The 22,244-nt window shown below is 40.0% G+C and overlaps 1 long non-coding RNA gene across 1 annotated transcript; it reads right to left on the minus strand.

The window, feature by feature from the left end:
- Positions 1-8,348: 8,348 nt before the first annotated feature.
- LOC149389855 (uncharacterized) lies at positions 8,349-9,024 on the minus strand. Its single transcript, XR_016300472.1, has 2 exons — positions 8,892-9,024; positions 8,349-8,460 (listed from the first exon to the last, which is right to left on the minus strand). It is a non-coding gene; the product is annotated as an uncharacterized LOC149389855 (long non-coding RNA).
- Between the last annotated feature and the right edge of the window lie 13,220 nt (positions 9,025-22,244).

Raw genomic sequence — 22,244 nt, forward strand, 5'->3', positions numbered from 1 at the left:
TCTAGACTTGGCCGACTTCTCCTCTCTCTCTCTCTCTCTCTCTAGTTTTCTTTCGCTTTTGTTTTGGCACCTGGGTGCTCATTTGACCTAGCAATTTTAGCTCTTCGACTTTGAGACTTGTTCTCGAGTCGTCGTGTTTAAAAGTGCCCACTCACTAATTCCTTTCTTTCTCGAGTGATTTATGTGATAGAAACTGTCGTGGTTGCTCGTGTTGCCGAGGAAGGAAGAGAGACCTGCTCCGAGGGGAGACGAACGTTGCAACTTTCCAAAAGCTTTTAAAGGTTCTAAAAAGGTTAGTAAATTTACAATGCTCATAATAGTTTTTATTTACGTGTACTTGCTCTTTTTCTAGGTTAGTAAAATTATTTTACTTGTCAAAAGAAATTTTTTAAATTTCCGCCTATTACCCAAAGCGCTAATCTTTTTCTTAAACCCTAGATCAATTCCAACAAATGGTATCAGAGCTATGGTCAAAGATATGCATGTACATGTAGTTAAAATTATGAGCTTGAAAATCGTTTTCGAAAGTTTAGTAATTTTGTGACAAGTTAGAATTGTTTTCTTAGATTTTTTTTAATTTATTGCTCTTGCCTTAAAATTAAAAATCATGTTGATTTTCTATGAGTTTGGGATGTTATTAAAACATACTATAATCAGTTCTAAATTTTTTAATTTTTTATATTGAAAAACGTGTTTTTAAGTTTAAATAAATTTCGAGTAAATTTTATAACTAGTTATATTGTATTGCTAGTTTCTTTTATTTAATTGAATCGTTTTATGCTTGTTATTTCTTTTATATCATGTTATTACCATGTTAATAAAATACAAATAAAATCCTTAACAACTTCCTAAAACGTTCCGTTACACTCGATTGTTTTTACGCACCGAACTTTAATTATTTCTGTTTTCTTCGAGCTGGAGTAAAACCCGCAGTAAAAGTAGTATAACTCTCTGCTCAGAATTTGAAATTTAATAATTCTTGAATTAAATAAAATTGCAGTAAAAGTAGTATAACTCTCTGCTCAAAAGGACATTGGAGCCGCTAGTTATGGCGATTTTACTCCGAGGTGCGCGGCTGTTCCGAAAGTCCAGTTTTTTTAGAAATCCGGATTTTCAGACCCACTACCATGAGTTATAGAACTCTAATGAGAAAATTTTCTTGAGAAAAAATGTTTTTGATAAGATTATAAACGTAATGAGAAAGATTAAAATGTTTTGACTTTTGAAAGTTTAATTTAAATTGAATTTTTACAAAACTAGTTTGAATTTTGAAAAACCGTTTTCATTTTCAAACATGAAAGTATTTTGTCATCCAAATGAAATAAGCTTTCAAAATGTTTTCAAAACTATGTCTATATCACATATGTTCAAAATCTATATGCTCTTGAAAATTTAAGTGGGAGGTCTCTTCGTAGACAAGCCGAAAATAAAAAGATGTGTAATCTCAAACTTTCAAGTGTTCGAGTGAGTTGAAGTTCACACTTCCCTCATGCACTTTCCCCGAATAGAAATTAGGAAAAGATCCGAGTATGTATGTTGTGCCTTTATGCACTAACACTGCTCTGAACATGAACTTCTAGGATTCTTTTCTAGTTGTCCGCTCTATCGCTCTATAACTAGGACAACTGTTTCCAAATTTATAAGGGTCGATGTACCAACTCCAAAAACTACATGGGAGGGTTATACTTGTTGTTTGTAACCCACGATCCCCAACACTAATGAAAAGTGTAATTTTCGCCAGACTAAGAGTCACCGTTGTGGCCCTCTCTTAAATGAGAGTACTCAACGGCGCTTTGCTCTGATCATAGCTCAATGAGTTACGTCCGAGAGTTAGACAATGAGACAAGGCCTCCCCTCGGTGGATTGTTTTTTCAAAATCAATCACTTGGACTAAGTGGTTAGTTACACACTTAGACTCAATCCCTAGTAATCCTCCCTCGAGGCCCTGCGAAAGGATGTGAGTGATCAAACCAATTTAAAAGGTGGCTAGTCAAAATTGGTGTATTGACATCTTGGCTAAGCATTAATGATGTGTCATTTAATTATAAATGGAGATTTTTTGTTGCCTTCTCTAGAGGGAGTAAATTATCGTTTGGTTTATAACACCTTTGGATTTTATCAAGTCTTAAACAAACTTAAATCCTAAACCAAAGACTAATCATAAACTTGTTTCAACTTTTATTAAGCAACATGTCTCACAAACATCCCTCAATCATCCTTTCCTCGAACAAACTCAAAAACAAAAACTGCGTAGATTCGAAACATAACCTCGACATAATAGTTACCGTTAACAAGCACAAATGGGTACTCACCACCCCGTGTCCTCCTCTTTCGAATGATGATTTGACTCAAGAGGACAAAGATGCCTTAGTGGCCTGGCTTCGATCCCATGAGATTGCGAGATGCTATATCTTAGCATCAATGAACAATGTGTTGCAAACACAACATCGTGACATCGAGACTGCCGCTGACATGCTCTACAATCTCCTTGAGATGTTTGGAGGGCAAAGGCGTCAAACAAGGCAACAAGCAGTCCGACGGTTTATGAACTGTCACATGAAGGCTGGGACTCCTGTCAGGGACCATATGATGCTGATCATTAGTTACCTGAGTAAGATGGAAATCCTAGGATTTAAGATTAACGAGGAGACCAAAATAGATATGATCTTAGAATCTCTCCCCGAATCTTTTCAGACCTTCAAGCTGAACTACTCCATGAACAAGCTAGAGCACATTGTTACCAAGCTTATAAAGGAGCTTCGCACCGCTGAAGGTCTCACTAAGAGAAAGAGGAATCAAGGAGAGGCACATACTACTGAGCACAAAGCCTCCGCCTATGGATCTAAGAAGAGACCTCACAAGGCCGAGAAGAAGAACTGTGCTGCCTATCTCAAAGCAAAGGAACATAGTATCGTACTAGTTACCGAAGCATGCTTAGTAGCTGATAATGTATCAACCTGGATTCTTGACTCCTCTGCTACTAACCATATTTGTTGTTCCTTGACTGGTTTCAAGAAAACCAAAAGCTTAGAGGAAGGCGACTTCTGTTTCAAATGGGATGATGGGAGCCTGGTGTCTACGAAGGCTGTGGGATCCGTGACACTGTCTTTTGATGACCGCACTATAAACTTTAAACTCGTCTTCTTGTGCAAGATTATTATTTGAAGTTCATTAAGAATGGAATTCGTATTTCATTTCCTGATAATTCTTTTGTCACTGATGCATGTATAAAAAATGCTATTTTCTACATCTATCCCACTCAACCTTCTCTATTAGACACCGAAGTAGATAAAGATCTAGTTAGGGAGCCAAAGAGGATCAAACTTTCTGATTCCTCCGTTCTAACAAACTCAACGTATCTCTGGCACTTAAGATTTGGTCATATCAGTCTAGATAGGATTAAGAGACTTGTGAGGGACGGTCCACTCCAAGCCTCTGCAATAGGTTCACTACCTACTTGTGAATCTTGCATAGAAGGAAAAATGACTAAGCGACCTTTCTCCAATAAGGGTCGAAGAGCCACTGAGCTGCTGGAATTAGTACATTCTGATATATGTGGTCCGCTCAGTCAACAGGCACGTGGTGGATACGAATAGTACTTCGTCACATTCACCGACGATTACTCAAGATACGGTTTTGTCTATTTGCTCAAAAAGAAATCCGAGACCTTTAACGTATTTAAGGTCTTTTGGGCTTTAGTGGAAAAGCAAACTGGCAAACAGATCAAAACCCTTCGATCCGATCGAGGTGGTGAGTATATGTCTGGAGAGTTCGATGACTTTCTTAAAGAAGAAGGTATCGCTTCTCAGCTTACAACACCTGGCACACCTCAACAAAACGGAGTGTCAGAGAGAAGGAACCGAACTCTAATGGAGATGGTTAGATGAATGATGAGTTACTCATCACTCCATCTTTCCTTTTGGGGGTATACCCTCGAAACAGTCGCTTACATTCTGAACCAAGTTCCGTCTTAAACGGTTCCTGGTACTCCTTATGAAAGATGGGCTGGTCGTAAAGTAAATCTGGGCCGCATCCTCAAGCTCCCTTCTGCCTTGGCACTCGAGGGCCAATCTCCGTCTGGCCCGAGGAAACCTTTGCACGCCTCCGTTACTTTTTGGGAGGCCTATGCCCCATAGAAACTGTCTACCTGAGACTGTCCCATCCGAATTTGGGGTTACCCTGCACATGTGCTAAGGAAAAAGACGACTAAGTATTGGAAATACTATAATATTCACACATATACTAAGTACACAACTCTTTTACTATCTCCCTCAAATATTACTCGGAGACAGACTTCAAAAAAAGTTCGACGCCTCTCTCTCGCTGTCGCTTAGCTCTTCCTCCACCTCCGCCGATCTACGACGACTTTCACCACGGCTTCTACCTTCTTCACCTTCGACCTCGATGCTTCTTTTTCTTCTTCGTTATCTGTGCGCGACCTCTCCACCACCGCCGACCAAGACCTTCAACCTCAATTTTCTAGGTTTACCTCTCTCCTTGTCTATTTGTATCTCCAGGCCTCGAGTATTCCTCTTCAATCTTTTTCTCAAATTTGTCGCTAGAAATTTCTAGGGTTTGGGCATTGATACTTTTTCTCTCTTTCTTCTCGGTTCAACTTGTTGTTCAAAGATTTAGTGGTGAATCTATAACGAAGAAGAGGATTCGACGTCTTCGTTCTTTTTTAAGGTAAGGAAATCTCAAAATCTCTTGTATTGAATCCGAGTTTGTATCTCAAAATCTTTCTTTTTCCTTCGTTCATCTTTGTTTCTTTAGTTGAATCGCGTCTAATCTTAGTCTATGGCTCCGTTTCATTTCTTTACAAGGTCTTGAGCGCAGATTTTTGGTTAAGGAGAGACAAAGAGTCTGTGGTTCATTCATGAATAAGAGGTAGGAGTTTCTATTTGAAAATTTATTCTTTCTTTTAGTTCCATTTAGGTTTAGAAATTAGGGTTTTTGATTTCTCTTGCTCGTTTTGTGATTTTCCGTGGTATATGGGTTGGATTGGGCTCGGTTTGTTGTTGTTCTTGATCTGAAATTCTTTGAGTTAGGGTTCCTGAATTTTAATTGAGTTTTTGGCCGAAAATTTGTAAAGAAATTGGGTTTTTTCTATGTTGTTTAGCTTGAACCTGTTAATTGATTTTTGGGTCTTGGTTTTGAGAGTTGAATTGGAGTTTTTGCTTGGTCAATTTCAGATTTTATGTGAATTTGGATTTGATTTAGTCTCTTACATTTGACGTGTGCAAGGAATAGGTCGGCTGAAAAATAGAGGGTTCTTGCCAGACATCATTCAAGGTAAAGGACATCATTCAAGGTCTAGGGATTTGAATTTCAAATTGATTTGGGGCTTTTTGAGGTATTAGGATTCTAGAGTGTTGATCTATGTGCGATGATGATTCTCGTACTTTGGATGATTGTTTGGATATTGGATTTACTATGGTTTTTCTCTCGCTTGTGACCTCTGTTTGTCTGATTTTTGTAACTTGGAATATCATATTTTTGGCCGTGCTTTTAGGTCTGAGATTGACATTGAATTCTGATATTAAATAATGCTATAGTGTTCTCTCAGTTTGATTTCGTCTTAAATGTAGTGGAGTTTGGTTTAGTTGTTAAGGCTTTAGCATAAGAAGAGTTGCAAAGATATAAGTCAAGTAATTATAGGCACGTTCAAAGAAGTTACGATATAGAAGTAAAATATCAACTTACTGCAAAAAAATATATTTGAAAAATTATTTATTGATTGGCACAAATTCTACAGCTACTCTCAAAATCATGTTAAAGCTCTTGTACATTAATCCATTCATGTGTCGCTGCGTTCTGTGCTCGCAAAGCTTTGGAAATGGAAGCGCAAGGAAATGAACGATGTTGCACGATGTGTACGAGTTCTCAGCCTCTCCGCTGCGCCTCCGAATCTGATAGCCGGAGCTCCGTCACTCTCCGTCGCCTCTGCAAAGGAAGCTTTGCCGACTCTGTTCTCTGGTCGCGATTGTGTTCTTCACGCTCAGGTCTTGATTATCGTTGATTTTTCAAAGCTGATATGGTTCTCTTTATCTCTCACATTTGTTTGTTCCATTTTTCCTTTTGGATATTCATCATGTTTTCTCTATTCGATGTGACAGTCTTGTTGTATCAAAGTAAGATTTATGTTTCTAATTTTAATATTCCACACTTGATTTAATGGAAAGCTTTCATTAACATATTTATGAACCCACATAACATGTTAATCTTATTAGAGAAACTAATTATTAAAAGATTCTGATTGTAAAAGAAGAAATGCACTTTTGGATAAGCAATTAGTGGGTGCGTGCGTGCGTGCGTGCGTGCGTGCGTGCGTGCGTGTGTGTGTGTGTGTGTGTGTGTGTGTGTGAGGGAGTGAATGAATGTGGGTGTGTGTGTGTGTGTGGCTACACCAATGTGAGTCTGTGTGTGTATGTGCTCACTGCGTGCTTACTACAAAGTGAATGTGAATGAGTCATGATTTGTGAGTGTGTGTGGTTGTGTGTTTGTATGTCTATGAATAGATTAAGTTTGTAAAGCTTATTTATTTTTCTTCTACATTACTGGTTTCTTCTTCTTCTTCGATATATCTGTTAGAATGGAAAAGAAAATGCTACGGAACTAGTTTTACTAATGAATATCGAGTGTTCTGGAAACCGGCATATGAACAATGGGAGTCGGTTAAATCCTGTTTTGAGAAAGTAGGATGGTTTTCACTTTTTACTATTGTGACTTTAAGACAATTTTGTACAGTATTCAAAAATAGAAGGTTTTGGTAGTTTATTGACATGAGCTTTTGTATCTTTTTAGGGATCATCAGCATATTCAGAGGGAGCTAGCAGGCATTATGCACAGCATATCTTTCTGACCAAGTGCCTATATTCTTATGAAAAAATAATGGACCTTATAATATGAATGCAGGTATTAAAGTTGATATTAAAACATGCTTAATAGCTTGTTTGGCCAAGTATGCCCTTAATTAGACATGGATTTTGTTTGTATGCCACTATGAATGATATTTATTTAAATGATATTTGTGATTGATTTAATAAAATATTAGTTGTTTTGGATATTATTATTAGCTGTTTTCAGAATATTCATTTATAATTTGATGAAGATAAACTACAATTAAAAAATGCAGTCTTCAAGAGAAAAGGCTGGAGTCATAGGCATAGGCAAAGAGAATATACTTCAGTGCAATACGCAAAAGCACAGTAGTCTGTCAAATTCAATTAATTAAAACTACTCTCTAAAGCTGTAGTGTTTATACACTCTCAACTTCCACAACTACAATCTAAAGATGTAGTCACAAAAAAGACTGGAGTCATAGACAAAGAGATAAGACTCCAGTGTAATAGATGCCACAAAAACACCATAGTCTGTCAAATTGAATTAATTAAGACTACTTGTTAAAACTGTAGTGTTTTTTTCTTATGTAATTGAGTTCTATATAACTACCGCATAACGCTGTAGTATTTATAGATGAGACTAGTAACACTACATCTATAAAATGTAGTCATATATTTTAACTACAGTCTTATAAAACAGATTCACTACGGCAAAAAACTGGAGTCATAATCAAAGAGATAAGACTCCAGTTCAATAGATGACAGTCGGTAAACTGTAGTCAACTTAAAATGACTACGGCGTTCTGCAGTAGTTAGAGGCCAAATTTCTGGTAGTGAACGGTACAATTCCATTGTCGAATTCCCAAAAAAGACCAAAATTTCATGCCGTGACGACGCATATTTTTCGCCGCGGCGAGACATTCTACAACAGATCAGATATCTGTTGTAGAAAGATCTCGCCGCGGCAAAAAATATATGTCGCCGCGGCGAGAGTTTAGACGTCACTTTTTAATAGAGCGACTTTAAATTGGTTTTTTTTTACAAATTTAGTTTTCTTTATTTTTAGTCCATTGTTTCCAGAAAAAGAATAGCAATTAACATAATACATTTCATTCAAATAAAATATTAAATCGTACAGATTCATTATAGTAAAAAAGAAAAATATACTTGTTTATACAATCTATCTACCAACAACACAATCTATCTACAACCAATAGATATTTATCGGATGCTCTAGTTCTCGGACCTGGCCTACTGAGCGCTCGTGGACCTACTCGAGTGGGCGCTCGAATTAGCAAAATCCAAATTGCTGAAGGTCATGTAAAGTCATTTATATAAATAAAGCATTCGTGTCAAAACAAAACAAAATGGTTATCACATCAAAGGTCTATTCTTTGTCTAGATATTATGGAAGTACTCTTAGCTAAGCAATGACAATGTGAGCAAGTCAAATCACACACTAACCCGAGTGCTCTATTAGATCAGGTTGGCCTTCTGAAATCTTGGCCGATTTCAGAAGGCTAAGATATGTCCTGCTAAATGCTAAGAGAGTGAAACCCACGAAGCCTTTTTCGTGTCCTCCACATTCCTATGTATGTGCAGCATTCCACCCTCAGCCCTGTTACAACCAACAATTTATGTGATAAATAATAATATCATGAACTAGAAAGTACAATAAAAATATCACGTGCCAGCAAGTAAAATAAAATAAAACAAATATCTACCAGATTCATAACTTAAATGTATGCAATCTGAAATATAACTTCAATGGTTCATCACACACGCAGTGACAAGCCTAACTTATTTGGTGTATATTGACAAAAAAGTCGACCCACGCATAAAGAATTACAGCCCTAAACAAACCTAATCCTTTTTCTTTCTTAGAAGTTATTCATGATGTTAAAGATTTTCCTTTGTATCACTAGGTGTTCTGCAAAGAAATCCTCATCTAATCCAATGCTAGATGATCAATGCCTGAAGTTTTCATCTTCAGATGAAGTAGAAGTAGCCGAGGCGGTATATAAATCAAGAGAAAGCAATGTTACGAACCAGAATTAATGTTGCTCTTCCGAGGTGGAGCCGGAATTACTACTACTTGAAGAAGATCAACTTAGCTTGTTCTCGTCCTATTTCGAAAGCGACTCTGAAGCATCCGGGGATAGTAGTTATCTTGATCATGGAAACAGTGTTAATCCTGGGAAACGATCATCTGTGAATTCAGGTCTCGATTTATGGGAACATAAAGAACCATCTCGATTTATGGGAACATAAAGAACCACACATAAAATACACGAAGACATTTACATAATCAACCCATCGGTTGTTCGGTGAAGGTCCGGACCCAGAAATCAAAACCATTTTTAAGAACCCGTGAAAAAAAATTCGTTCAGGAAATTTATCAAACAGTTAGGGGACACAAAACAAAGCTTTTACGATTCAAGCAAATTAAATATGATAAATGAGATTCAGTAGTTTTTTGTTCAGAACCGAGATTCAAAACTCAAACTACATTGAAACATACAGATGGATTCAAAATTATCAACCTTCACATAGAACAATCTATGTTATTACCTCGTGGCGGTGCTCCGTGTTCAAGCGTTTTCTCCTCACGACGATTACTTCTTGTCCCACGAAATTAATGGGCTGAAACAAAAGGGCTTCCAGAACTAGAGCCAAAACGAGCCTAGCTTTCTCTAATTTTCGTACGACGAAAGATTAGGAACCTTAATTTCAAAACAGAATTGATCGAATACTCTAAAAACGAGCCCTAATTCTGAAAAAAAGAAGACAAGAATGAGTGAGAAGTACAAAATAAACCTCTCGGCTCGGAAATTGCGCTTCTCTTTCTCGGAGAGCTGTACGGAGATCTGGAATCGCTCGGCTCTGTGCATCTTCTTCTCCACTTCGGAGGCGACGGCGACAAAGATCCTTTAATCGTCGGAGGAAGGCTCGTCGGCGATCGGGTTTTGGAGGATTGGGTTCAGATCGTCGATCGGTGTTTGTGTTTCGGTCGCCATTTTTGTAGGAAGGGAGAGAGAGAGAGAGAGCGATGGAGAATCGATCGAGCAATAATACTGTGTTTTATTTTTTTCTTATTATTCCTAAATCCCCTATGTATTATTGCGCCTGTATCATTTCAATTTGGTATCATCGGCAATAATACTAATAAAATTATAATCATGACTCGTAATGGTATAAATTTAAAATAAAACATATTTTATTATATGGAGATTTATATTTGTCTTCTTTTGTTAAAGAAAATAGGTACAGATCAAGTTAAACAAAAAAGAATTCAAAATCATACTTATTGATTATAATTAGAAAATCTGTGAATAAGTGTAATAATTGGAGTTGTATAATAGTGATAGTGGAACTGAAAGAGAATTTAAAAGGCATCTATTAATCTTTATGATTAAAATAGTTGTATTTACAAATTAATTTTTCTTTTTTCAAATTAAAAGAGATTTTTTATTTTTTTTTCTACACTATTTTTTTTATTTACAAATTAATTTTGCTTTAGTTTTATTCATGTAGTCATGAAATTTGGTGAAATTTTATTTATGTAGGCTTCTACAATGGAACGGCTAAGCGTTCTAGAAGTTATGAAATTTGGTGAAATTTTACAACACTTAACAATACAGTTATAGAAACACTAACCTTGTACAACGCTTATTTTAAGTGTTGTAAAAACACCAACCTTCTACAACACTTATAATAAGCATTGTAGAAACACCAAGCTTCTACAACGCTTAGCCATAAGTGTTGTAGAAACTCCAAGCTTCTAGAACGCTTAGCCATAAGCTTTGTAGAAACTCCAAGCTTCTACAACGCTTAGCCATAAGCGTTGTAGAAACACCCAGTTTCTACAACGCTTATTTTAAGTGTTGTAGAATCTAATGTTTCTACAACACTTAGCCGTAAGCATTGTAGAAAATGGGTTGAAGAATCCAACATTTGTAGTAGTGTTTGTACATTTGATGTAATAAAGTCTCACGTAGACTCTTGCTTGTAATTGCTTATCCATTAATAAAAAGTTGAAACGCTCATTCTTTCTTCCTTGTGTGTTTGAAGCATTATGATAAAACATTAGTCTTTAGTCCATAAATAAACTTAACAACTTACGAAGAGACAAATGTAGATTTGCATGAAAAAACTCTTCGTAGTTTGCTTAAAACGATATATTCGCAATGTAAGGGTCAAAGGACTATTGACCTCAGTACGATTGTTAGGAGAATCTATGATGTCTAGTTATGAGGCATTAAGAGTTGGAGACTCTATAGTTCTTCTAGGTATCTTCCGAAGGTACCGAATTGACCAGTGCAGTTCGAGAGACAAGATAAGAACAAATCATTTAACCTCTTATGTCTCGAAGTCACTACGTCTGAATTGCATCGTGCTTACCTTAATTTTGAAATGAGACATGCCATTTCACAGCTTACGTATTCTCATTTGAGAAAGTCAGAGTTCGAACTCACTATTGATTCCGAACCAGACCTATTGGTGAAGTACTAAGTTGTGAAGATGTCATGAGTAACTTTGTGAAGTTCTCATAGATATGGAATTCATGTACAAGATTGCTGAAATGCAATGTATATCACTTCATGCTTTGTTCCTTGGAATGTGAATAAATGAACTAGCCAGTGTCCAAATTGAGTCTTGACTCTTTAGGACGAAACAATGTGACTTGTTAGCTCCTTGTCAATACATTGTTTCTAACTTATTCACAAGCGACAACGGAGTTGAGGAAATAACAGCTAGAAGGGTAAAACGGTAATTTTGTAAATCCCGACTAGCTGATGATATTCATGAAGGGTACAAATAGATAATATTCAGTGGATCCACTCATTACAATTAGGTTGAATTCTTGAGTAGAAAATAAATTCATTTGAACCGAAAGATTTTCAGTGTAAACTCTTTAGTTGAGTCAGTTGACATTAAGCTAAACTTGGAAAAGGTTTGTGAACTTTTGAGTCCATGTATTTAGCTCATGCTTTGTTCATTTGGATCCATGAGGTCACTGTCACAAATCATATCGAGTAGGAATAGTTAAACTAGAAGCTAAGTCAAAACAAGAACGAGACAAGTTTTGCGAAAATTGTCTAAAGGGTATTTTTGTCTTTTTGGACATAGGACGAAATGAATGTCAATAAATTTTTTGATATTGTCATGTGATGAAAAATGAAACATATAACCACACGGCCATAATAAGTTATTTGGGCCATGAGGATTAATTTCATTTCATGGAAGTTTACATGAAAATTCTAATTGGGCTTTTCTTATGTTGTCATGAACAAATGAAGAAAAATCTAGAAGCTCTTTCTAGAAGCATTGCACGTCCAACCTAAGGAAAATAAGGCTGAATTTCGTTCATGCCATAGTGTTAAAGAGAGTTTATTTTGTGCATTAATGTATGAAGATACTTGCCAAAAGAAAAAGAGGAAACAAATTTCCTCTAGAAGGAAATTGTGATGGGCGGTCAAGGCAAGCAAAATAGGAAACAATCTTGTTTCTAGAAGGCATGCCACACGTCCAAATAGAGAATGGGAAGTAAGGGATTTTTGCTCATGAATATGTGATATTCCATAGAAGAGGAAACTACGTTATTGAAGGTAAAATCTCTCCTGTAAATAGAGCCCTTATTCTTCTCATTTTTCTCATTCCACATAAGTTAGAGATTGAGAGCTTCTCTCTCTAGACCTTGTGGTGGCCGATCCTCTCTCTCTCTCTCTAGTTATTTTCGGTTTTTGTTTTGGTACCTAGGTCCTCATTTGACCTAGTGTTTTAGCTCTTCGAATTTGAGACTTGTTTGTTGGAATCGATCTAGGGTTTAAGAAAATAATTAACGCTTCGGTAAGCGGCAAAATTTTAAAATTTTTCTTTTACAAGTAAAACCATTTTTACTAACCTAGACAAAGAGCAAGTACATATAAATAAAAACTATTATGAGCTAAGAAGTTTACTAACCTTTCTTGAAGCTTGAACTTTGAGAAGCTTTTGGAAAGTCTGCAACGCTCATCTCCCCTCGTAGCACGTCTCTCTTTCTTTCATCGGCACCTCGAGCAACCACGAAAGTTTCTATCACTAAATCACTCGAAATAAAGGAATCAGTGAGTGGGCACTTTTAAACACTACGACTTAAGAATGAGTCTTGAAGTCGCAGAGCTAAACTCTAGGTCAAATGAGGACCTAGGTGCCAAAACAATAAAACGAAATTGACTAGAGAGAGAGAGGAGAGGGGCGGCCACAAGTTCTAGAGAGAGAGACTCTCAATCTCTAACTTATGTGGAATGAATGAAATGAGAAGAATAAGGCTCCTATTTATAGGAGAGGCTTTACCATCAATAAGGTAGTTTCCTCTTCTTTAGAATATCACATATTCATGAGGAAATAATCCTTATTTCCTTTTCTCATTTTGGGCGTGTAAGCCTTGCCATCTAGAAGCAAATTTGTTTCCTATTTTGCTTGCCTTGGCCGCCCATGTCATACTCTCCTAGAGGAAATTTGTTTCCTCTTTTTCTTTTGGCAAGTATCTTCATACATTAATGCACAAAATAAACTCTCTTTCACACTAAGGGCTGTACGAAATTTGGTCTCCCATTCAGTTGGGTTCTAGGTTTTCTTTTAATTGTTCATGACAACATAAGAAAAGCCCATTAAGAATTTTCTAGTAAAATTCTATGAAATGAAATTAATTCACAAGGCCCAATAAACATGTTATGGCTGTGTGATATAATATGTCATCATATGACATTGTCAAAAAATTTATTGACATTCATTTCATGCCATGTCCAAAAAGACAAAATTACCCTTTCGACAATTTTCGTTATTGTTTTGACTTAGCTTCCAGTTTAACTATTCCTAATCGATGTGATTCGTGACAGTGACCTCATGGACCCAAATGAACAAAGCTTGAGCTAAACACTTGGACTCAAAAGTTCACAAACATTTTCCAAGTTTAGCTTAATGCCAACTGACTCCACTAAAGAGTTGACACTGAAAATCTCTAGGTTCAAATGAATTTATTTTCTACTCAAGAATTGAACCTAATTTTAATGAGTTGATCCACAGAATATTATCAGTTTTTACCCTTCATGAATGTCATCAGCTAGTCGGGATTTACTAAATTACCATTTTACCCTTCTAGCTGTTATTTCCTCAACTCCTTTGTCGCTTGTGAATAAGTTAGAAACAATGTATTGACGAGGAGCTAACAAGTCACATTGTTTCATCCAAAAGAGTAAGGACTCAATTTGGACACTGGCCAGTTCATTTATTCACACTCCAAGGAACAAAACATGAGGTGACATACATTGCATTTCAGCAATCTTGTACATGAATTCCATATCTATGAGAACTTCACAAAGTTACTCATGACATTCTCACAACTTAGTACTTCACCAATAGGCCCTGTTCGGAATCACATAGTGAGTCTGAACTCTGACTTTCTCAAATGAGAATACGTAAGCTGTGAAATGGCATGTCTCATTTCAGGATTAAGGTAAGCATGATGCAATTCATACATAGTGACTTCGAGACATAAGAGGTTAAATGGTTTGTTCTTATATTGTCTCTAGAAGTGCACTAGAAGAACTATAGAGTCTCCAACTCTCAATGCCTCATAACCAGACATCATAGATTCTTCTAACAATCATACTGAGGTCAATAGTCCTTTGACCCTTAGATTGCGAATATATCGTTTTAAGCAAACTACGAAGAGTTTGTTCATGCAAATCTATATTTGTCTCTTCGTTAGTTGTTAAGTTTGTTTATGGACTAAAGACTAATGTTTTATCATAAAGCTTCAGACAAGGAAGATTGAATGAACGTTTCATCTTTTTATTAATGAATAAGCAATTACAAGCAAGAGTCTTCATGAGACTTTATTACATCAAATGTAGAATATAAAGATTACAACTCTTCTTGTGGGCACCATTGACAACATTGTTCTCGAGTCGTCGTGTTTAAAAGTGTCCACACACTAATTCCTTTCTTTCTCGAGTGATTTATGTGATAGAAACTGTCGTGGTTACTCGTGTTGCCGATGAAGGAAGAGAGATGTGCTGCGAGGGGATACAAACGTTGCAACTTTCCATAAGCTTCTCAACGTTCAAGCTTCTAAAAAGATTAGTAAATTTACAATGCTCATAATAATATTTATTTACGTGTACTTGCTCTTTGTCTAGGTTAGTAAAATTGTTTTACTTGTCAAAAGAAAATTTTTAAATTTCCGCCGCTTACCCGAAGCGTTAAACTTTTTCTTAAACCCTTGATCAATTCCAACACAACCTTCCAAAGGCTCATCAAAGTTCAAGCTTCTAAAAAGGTTAGTAAACTTTTAATGCTCATAATAGTTTTATTTACATGTACTTGTTGTTTGTCTAGGTTAGTAAAATCGTTTTACTTGACAAAAAGAAAATTTTTAAATTCCGCCGCTTACCTGAAGCGTTAAATTTTTTCTTAAACCCTAGATCAATTCCAACAAATGGTATCAGAGCTATGGTCAAAGATATGCATGTACATGTAATTAAAATTATGAGCTTGAAAATTGTTTTCGAAAGTTTACTATTTTTGTGACAAGTTAGAATTGTTTTCTTAGATTTTTTTTAATTTATTTCTCTTGCCTTTAAATTAAAAATCATGTTGATTTTCTATGAGTTTGGGATGTTATTAAAACACATTAGAATTAGTTCTAAAAGTTTTTAATTTTTTATATTGAAAAACGGTTTTAAATGTTTGAGAAATTTCGAGTAAATTTTGTGACTAGTTTTCTTGTCTTACTAGTTTCTTTTATTTGCTTGAATCGTTTTATGCTTGTTGTTATTTCTTGTATTCCATGTTAATAAAACACGAATAAAAGCCTTAACAACTTCCTAAAACGTTCCGTTACACTCGATTCTTTTTTCGCACTCAAAGTTCGATCTATAATTATTTCCAGTTTTCTTAGAGCTCGAGAAAACCCGCAGTAAAAGTGGCATAACTCTCAGCTCAAAATTCGAAATTTAATGATTCTTAAATCAAATTAAAGGTCTGTTTGTCTTCTTTCCAATGAAATTGATTTGGGGTCGAAAGGAATTCGGAGCTCTCAGTTATGGCGATTTAACTCCGAGGTGCTGTATCGAAAGTCCAGTTTTTTTAGAAATCCGGATTTTCAGCCCCACTACCATGAGTTATAGAACCCTGATGAGAAACTTTTCATGAGAAAAAATGTTATAAACATAATGTGAAAGATCAAAATGTTTTGATTTTTGAAAGTTTAATTGAAATTGAATTTTTACAAAATTAGTTTGAATTTTGAAAATATTTTGTCATCCAAATCAAATAAGTTTTCAAAATGTTTTCAACACTATATCTATATCACATATGTCAAAAATCTATATGCTCTTCAAAATTTGAGTGGGAGGTCTGTTCGTAGACAAGACGAAAAATAAAGATGTGTAATCTCAAAATTTCAAGTGTTCGAGTTAGTTGAAGTTGACAATTCCCTCATGCACTTTCCCGAATAGAAAATAGGAAAAGATCCGAGTATGTACCTTGTGCCTTTATGCACTAACACTGCTCTGAACATTAAGATCTAGGATTCTTTTCTAGATGTCCACTCTATTGTTGGAATTGATCTAGGGGTTTAAGAAAAAGTTTAACGCTTCGGTAAGCGGCGGAATTTTAAAAATTTTCTTTTGACGGGTAAAACGATTTTACTAACCTAGACAAAGAGCAAGCACATGTAAGTATAAACTATTATGAGCATTAAAGATTACTAATCTTTTTAGAAGCTTGAACGTTGAGAAGCTTTTGGAAAGTTTCAACGTTCGTCTCCCTCGCAGCACGTCTCTCTTCTTTCCTCGCCAACTCGAGCAACCACGATGGTTTCTATCACAAGAATCACTCGAGAGAAAAGGAATTAGTGTGTGGGCACTTTTAAACACTACGACTCAAGAACAAGTCTCAAAGTCGAAGAGCTAAACTCGCTAGGTCAAATGAGGACCTAGGTGCCAAAACAAAAACGAAAAATAACTAGAGAGAGAGAGGAGTTCGGCCATGTTTTAGAGAGAGAGTCTCTCAATCTCTTAAACTCTGGATGAATGAAATGAAGGGAATGAAGGCTCTATTTATAAGAGAGGTTTTACCTTCAATACGGTAGTTTCCTCTTTTATTGAATATCATATATTCATGAGCAAATATTGCTCTCCTTCCCTTAGAGTCACACGGCCAAGAGTGCTTCTAGAAGCCCTTGAATATGTTTTCTCTTTTGTTCCCTTCCCTACTTGGCCGAATTCCCTAATGCTATGCATAGGAAATTTGGTTTCTCTTTTTTTTTGGGCAAGTATCTTCATACATTAATGCAAGAAATAATCTCTCTTTCACACTACGGCTGCACGAAATTAGTCTCCCATTCTCTTGGGTTGGACGGTCAAAAGGCTTATAGAAAGTGTTTCTAGATTTTTCTTTACTTGTTCATGACAACATAAGAAAAGCCCATTAAGAATTTTCAAGTAAAATTCTATGAAATGAAATTAATCCACAAGGCCCAATGAAAAGTTCATGGCCAAGTGATCTAGGCCATCATATGACCATGTCAAAAATTTATTGACATTCATTTCATGCTATGTCCAAAAAGACAAATTTACCCTTTTGACAATTTTCGTAAAACTTGTCTCGTTTTTGTTTTGAATTAGCTTCTAGTTTAACTATTCCTAATCGATATGATTTGTGATAGTGACCTCATGGATCCAAATGAACAAAGCTTGAGCTAAACACTTGGACTCAAAAGTTCACAAACCTTTTCCAAGTTTAGCTTAATGTCAGCTGACTCCACTAAAGAGTTGACACTGAAAATCTCTCGGTTCAAATGAATTTATTTTCTACTCAAGAATTAAACCAAATTATGATGAGCGGATTCACTGAATATTATCTATGTTTACCCTTCATGAATATCATCAGCTAGTCAGGATTTACGAAATTACCATTTTACCCTTCTAGCTATTATTTCCTCAACGCCTTTGTCACTTGAGAATAAGTCAGAAACAATGTATCGACGAGGAGCTAACAAGTCACATTGTTTCATCCAAAAGAGTCAGGACTTATTTTGGACACTGGCCAGTTCATTTATTCACATTCCAAGGAACAAAGCATGAGGTGATATACATTGCATTTCAGGAATCTTGTACATGAATTACATATCTATGAGAACTTCATAAAGTTACTCATGACATTCTCACATCTTAGTACTTCACCAATAGGCCCTGTTCAGAATCACATAGTGAGTCCGAACTCTGACTTTCTTAAATGAGAATACGTAAGTTGTGAAATGGCATGTCTCATTTCAGGATTAAGGTAAGCACGATGCAATTCATACGTAGTGACTTTGAGACATAAGAGGTTAAATGGTTTGTTCATATTTTGTCTCTAGAAGTGCACCGGTTAATTCAGTACCTTCGGAAGATACCTAGAAGAACTATAGAGTCTCCAACTCTCAATGCCCCATAACCAGACATCATAGACTCTCCTAACAATTGTTCTGAGGTCAATAGTCCTTTGACCCTTAGATTGCGAATATATCGTTTTAAGCAAACTACGAAGAGTTTGTTCATGCAAATCTACATTTGTCTCTTCGTAAGTTATTAAGTTTGTTTATGGACTAAAGACGAAGGTTTTATCATAAAGCTTCAAACAGACAAGGAAGAATGAATGAACGTTTCAACTTTTTATTAATGAATAAGCAATTACAAGCAAGAGTTTTTGTGAGACTTTATTACATCAAATGTACAAAATAAAGACTACAACTCTTCTTGTGGGCACCTGTTACCGGTCCGTCCCGGCCCGGTACGGCAACGACATCATATGACGGCTTCCCCGAGCCTCTCCCGGCGCACGGCCACCTCAAGGCTGGCCATGGCCGAGTCAGAGCCGGCCATGGCCTCCACGGCCGAGTCAGAGCCGGCCATGGCCGGGTCAGAGCCGGCCATGGCCTCCACGGCCGAGACAGAGCCGGCCATGGCCGGGTCAGAGCCGGCCATGGCCTCCACGGCCGAGTCAGAGCCGGCCATGGCCGGGTCAGAGCCGGCCATGGCCCCCACGGCCGAGTCAGAGCCGGCCATGGCCAGGTCAGAGCCGGCCATGGCCTCCACGGCCGAGTCAGAGCCGGCCATGGCCGGGTCAGAGCCGGCCATGGCCTCCACGGCCGAGTCAGAGCCGGCCATGGCCGGGCCAGAGCCGGCCATGGCCTCCACGGCCGAGTCAGAGCCGGCCATGGCCGGGTCAGAGCCGTCCATGGCCGGGTCAGAGGCGTCTCTCGGCCAAGGGGCTGTCCACGACGCTCCTTGGTCGCCTATAAATACCAAGGTACCTCCCTTGGTCCAGGTAATCCGAATTTGAGTACTGAAACGCTGTCGAACTCGTACCTCGCTCGTTTCTCTCAAGTCTCGACCTCTAAACACTAAACCCTCTACAAACCACCTCAATCCTACTAATGTTGAGCGTCGGAGAGGTAAACAGAGGCAACCCCTCTGTTTCCCCTTTGTAGTTCACACCTTTCTGTTCACGTTTCAGGTGCTTGGACGAGATAGAGATCATCCACAGCTAAGGGACGGCTTGGGATACCAAGCCCGACACGCTCGAGTCGAGACGAGACCACTTGGTCCGGCCTTGGGTCTAACCGTCTGCGACTCCTAAATCGTTGTCCGAAAAACTGCGACAACATTTTGGCGCTAGAAGGAGGGGATCTCTCGACCTTGGCGACGCATTCCCTCTACCAGCTTTCTCCCTTTGTTCTCACGACTCTCGAGAGATGAGTCACATTCCCACTACCTCCGCGGGTACCCGAGCGACGAGCTCGAGGTACGGTCTTCGACGCCTCGCACATCGTCTTGAAGGGCAACCTCGCGATAGCGAGAGCCAGCCCCAAGACCCGATGATTGACCCCGAGGCCGTGCTCCAAGAGGACACGGTCCGGCGGCTTGCGGAGCTCCTTGACCGCCCCGGCGTCGACGGTTCGCTCATAGCCGACCTCCTCGGCTATGACGTCGAAGATAGGTCCGCCAAAGACTACTCCGACTCCGAGTATGTGGGGGAGTCGAGGACCAACGAGGCAACGCCTAGCCTCGCCCCTCCGCGGCCCGAGAGGCCCAACGACGCTTTGGCCGGGCCGTCGCACCTAGCGCGGCAGCAGGCACGGTCACATTCCCGGGGACTCGCCCCCTCGGTTTCAAGAGGCGGCCGGACACGGCCCCTCGCCGAGGAGAGAGCGACTCTGGTAGACGATGGGGCCGACAGCCAAAGCGCCCGCCGGACGGCCCGACCAAGGGCAACCTCACCTCGCCCCGCACCGAGTGCGGACCTTAGAGAGCGCTTGACGGCGCAGAGAAACTCCCGAGGGGAGGATCTCCGCCAAAGGCTAAACTCTCGAAGGGACGCGCTCCCCGCCGCAACTCTCGGCCGGCCACAGGCCAATGTCGTGGACCAAGCGTCCAACGAACGCCAACCGGTGACTCCCGTGGCCCCGACGGTCGGCCCCGCTAACGGGCTTGACATGGTCACGATGATTCAAAGCCTCCAGAATCAAATCATCGAAATGAGGGAGTCAGGGAGGCAAAGGCCGTACGGAGGGATCGAGGAATCATACTATCCCTTCGCCGCGCAAATCCTCGCGCAACCATGCGTGGGGAACTTCAAGTTACCGTCCATTCCCCCCTACGATGGACGTACGGACCCCCACTTCCACGTCCAACACTATGAGACGTGGATGACTATGCAGGGGCAGGCGGACGCCACCCTCTGCCAAGCCTTCAGCCTGACCCTCACAGGCTCGGGGTTTGAATGGTTCCGAAGCTTGAGGCCGGGAAGCATCCCGTCTTTCCGGGCCTTGCGAGAGGCTTTCCTCGCCCGATTCGCCACCCTCATGGCGCAAAAGAAGCCGAAGACCCACCTCCTCTCTATCCGACAAGGAAGAGACGAGACGTTGAGACAATATCTCGCTCGCTTCACCGAGGAGTCTCACAAGGTCGAAGGGTTCGACGACAGGGACGCCATCACGGCGATCACCGAGGGAGTGCGCACGAGCGACTTCCTCAAGTCTATTGTTGGCCAAGTCCCGCGTGACATGACGGAGCTGATGACAAGAGCTCGCACATACATGGGAGTCGAGGACTATCTCGATGGCCGAGATGGCCGAAAGTCAGGAGGACAGGGGAGTCGCCGCCGCGACGATCGAGATGAAGATCGTCGACCCCCGAAAGAGGAGGAATAAGGGAAGCCAGGCCCCTAACGGCCGTTCCCTCCCCGGGCGGAAGCCGTCGCATGTCGACAGCTTCCGGTGGTTCTCGCCATTCACTCCTCTGAACACTCCGCCGGAGCAAATCCTGGCTCTGCACCGTGACAAGTTGGGGAGCCCAACCCCGCTCACGAAGGATCCCGCCAAGAGGGATCAAAGCAAGTACTGTGACTACCATCAAGATCACGGGCACCTGGCATCCGAATGCTATCAACTCAAGCGTCAGATTGAGGCCCTGATTCAAGATGGGAAGCTGAAAGAGTACGTCCTGAGAACTATCGGGACGGCCGCGGCGCACGGAGGTCGCCCGCGGCAAGGGAAGAAAGGTCCGGCGACGGTGACTGTCACGGATCGCGCGACAAACGAAGAGCCGGAGAGCTCGCAACTTCACGTCGTGGGTGCAATCTTGGGTGGCCCGGAGTTCGGCGACTCGGCTACGCAAAGGAAGAAGTACGTGCGCGAAGTTTCCCAAGGGAAAATAGCGCACTACATCAACCATACGTACGAGGTCCCTCCTCCGGCCCCCTTCGAGTCCATGTTCTTCACCGGACAAGAAGCAACGCGAGTTCTCCATCCACACAACGACGTAATAGTCGTCTCCGCCCCGGTCGCCAACAACCTCGTCCGGAGAATCCTGATCGACAATGGGAGCTCCGCCGACATAATCTTCAAATTGGCGTTGGACAGGATGAAGCTATCCGGGGTAAGACCGACCTCGATCTCAACCCCGCTCTTCGGCTTCTCTGGGGAGAGGGTTATGACGGAGGGAACTATCGACCTCCCGGTTACCTTCGGTACGCCGGGAGGGCTCGAGGTTACCCACATCGTGTCGTTCCTAGTGGTGGACCAGCCCTCGGCTTACAACATCATCGTCGGCCGCCCGACTCTCAATCGGTTGAAGGCCATAACGTCCACGTACCACCTGATGATGAAGTTCCCGACCGAGAAAGGGATCGCCGTGATGTTGGGAGACCAATCCATGGCGAGGATGTGCTACATCCAGGGCGTGGACGGAAAAGGGAAAGGGAAGGTGGTGAGCACCGTCTTCCAACTCGGAGACAAATTCCCGTGCAAGTTAGAGGAAGGAGGCACCTTCGGAGAGCTAGACCAAAGGGACGAAGTCGAGCGTCGAAAGG

The sequence above is a fragment of the Urtica dioica genome, chromosome 8, assembly GCF_054948205.1.
Source record: "Urtica dioica subsp. dioica isolate 48M chromosome 8, U.dioica_male_clone48M_v1_H2, whole genome shotgun sequence".
Classification (NCBI taxonomy): Eukaryota; Viridiplantae; Streptophyta; class Magnoliopsida; order Rosales; family Urticaceae; genus Urtica; species Urtica dioica.